Raw genomic sequence first — 2868 nt, 5'->3', positions numbered from 1 at the left:
TAATTATATTTTAGATTTTTTATATTCAAAATAAGATGTCTATTATGTATTTAATTATGTTTATCTATAGTTAGTTACATAGATTAAAAAAAATAAAGCTTTAATAAGTTGTAATTACGTACAATTTACTTGTGATCTTCAATTTTAAGCAATATGTATTAATAAACAGTACTTTATGCATAAAAATATATATTGATATTAATATATAATCGAGTATCTCACGAGCTTTTTTGTATAGCTCGACTTGACTCATTAATATGTTGAGTCAAACTCGAGTTTGAGTCAAGCCAATTTGAGTAAAGTGTAAACCGAGCTTTAACCGAGTCGATCTCAAGTAGCTCGCAAATTGTCTCGTATAATTTACACCCTATATTAAACAAAACCTAAAAAACTTTGTCCATTTATTAAACATCTTAAATATATATTTTTCTTAAAAAATCTAAACACCATATGATTCATTTGTAAGATTTCAAACACTTGCATGATTCCTATTATTTAATGCATGTAATGAAATTGTGGTGATTGGGTTGATGGTTTATTGAGTGGTATGCATGTGTTGTGTACCCATTTTTCTTAAGCACTAAGCAACTTTTGTCTTGTTAGACTATATTTATCATTTATTTATTACATATGTTTTTAAGTTGATTTAAAACGTTATACAAATATAATATTTCGACTTAAAAACGATATCAGCAAGGGAACTGGTTTTTGGCCTTTCCCTCGCTGATGTCGCTGATTTTTTGTTGTTGATACCTTGTTTTCTAGTAGTGATAAGGGGATATTTGTTTACCTCTTAATAGTTTCATTAAGAGGCATCCGAATAGTTAAAAGGTGAATCTTGTTTGTCAAAAAAAAAAAGTCTGCATCTTAATGGTTCTAAAACCCTCTGAATGATTTTGTATCATGAATCTCTCTTAACCATTAAGAGCCCTAATTTCATTTACACAATTACCAAACAATTATATTTCATTTTGCATTATATCATGAGAGCCTCTTAATCATTCTGACCACTTAATAATTATGCACCAAACCATTCAGCAATTACCAAACAGTCTGAAGTATGTTTTTCCATTCAAGCTACGTTTAAGTATGTGAATTAGATAAAACAAAACTGGATAGAGCATGAGAGCATTTCCAGATACTATCCTATGATAAATTTAGGAGCTGTTTACCAAATTTTTTATTAAGTCTTGTATGGATAAATTTGTCTGTCTGAATAAATGAGTGTTGTTGTTTACTTTTTTTATCTGAACCAACAGCCTGAATAACATAAATGACCGATTTACCCCCAATGTTAATTATTTGAACATCAAAACAAAATATTATAAAGAAACCGAAGATGGGGTGTCTCATATGGGAATGAAGCGGTGCTTTAAATAAGAGGTAGGAGTGTCATTTTTGTGGCTGAATGAGGACAACACACTATTTCTATCTGTGCGATTAAGCCATGTTCTGTGCGAATAAGTCGTAAGTAAACAACCCAAATGAGCTGTGCGAATAAGCCAAATAGACCAATAAACCTAATTAAGCCGCAAGTAAACAACCCCTTAATGATTTAGGGGAGGTTTGTGTGCTTTAATTAACAACTATGTTATATTGTGTGGTTTTAGTCCTATGATTTTCAATTTATTTCTATTTTCGTCCCTGAAGCCAAATACTACTTTTAAGTATAAATGATTAAAATATAAATGAATTCCAAACCATATGAACGAAAAAGACGATAAATTTTAAATCATAAGAATGAAAAAGGCAATAAATTATTAACCACAGAGATGAAAATCGTAATTTCAAAACAATAAGAGCAAAAATAGAAATTTTCAACAAACCACAAAGACTAAAAACGTAGCTTATTCTATTGATTTCAGCTTTCTCTAGATCTCGAGAAAAAAACATAAAAAAGAGGCTCGAATTATATGATTCTTCCGTTACCCCCAAAGTCCTCTACGATGATAAGATGCTAAAAGATCTACTACTTTAATTTAGGTTTCAAAAATAGATAATTTTGTATCTAACTATTTAAAGGCCGGTGCAGATCTATAAATATGAAATGTTATGCTAGTATCTACAGGTCCTAAATTGTCAACGGCTCGTCAACCACGTTCAAAATTCATTCCGAGAGTCCACATTTAATGCAACGTAGGCTTAAGACAAGATATGAACTAGATGGAAAAATGGACTAAAACGAGTCCCACGTTTACTTTGTCATGTCTCATTTCATGTATTTAGGAGCTCTTTATTAAATGTTACCAAGTAAGTGTTTACCGAATCACTTTACCTTATCGAATGAACATGACAAAGACTGATAATTTTATCCGGTTAAAACGAATTACAAGGACCGAGAGTTTTATACAGTAAGTAAGAGTAACCGCTCTTAACCAATAAAAATCAACATTTTCGTTTAACTTATCAAGTAAGATTTAATATATTTTATAAAAAATATATAAAATATTAAATGAAAAAGATTATCACGTTTCGTCACTCATAAATTATTATTAAATACAATTATAAAATACTATATAAATTCTAGATCATTGATTACTGCTACTTTTCATCATATATTTCAATTATTTTAAATATTTATTATATTATTTTAAATTTGGAAATTAAGGGTTAGAGGAGACACATTAGAAAAAACAAAAAGGATTTGTCGGTTAGGTGTTGAAATGGAGTTAAAGATGCCTCTTTTATATTATTCATTTAACATTCTCCACTTAACATATCAATTTAATACTTCAATAAAAAGTTGATTAACAACAATTTCATCTGTATTTGTATGAAACTGTTTTTAAGGACGCAATTATAAAACGGTATTTTTTTTACTCATACAACGGTTTAGACTAACGAAGGGTCGGGATCAAACTTATATAA

The sequence above is a fragment of the Cynara cardunculus genome (assembly GCF_001531365.2).
Source record: "Cynara cardunculus var. scolymus isolate 2C chromosome LG 11, CcrdV1, whole genome shotgun sequence".
NCBI lineage: Eukaryota > Viridiplantae > Streptophyta > Magnoliopsida > Asterales > Asteraceae > Cynara > Cynara cardunculus.
The sequence above is the reverse complement of the archived record's forward strand: the minus strand, read 5'-3'. Positions refer to the sequence as shown.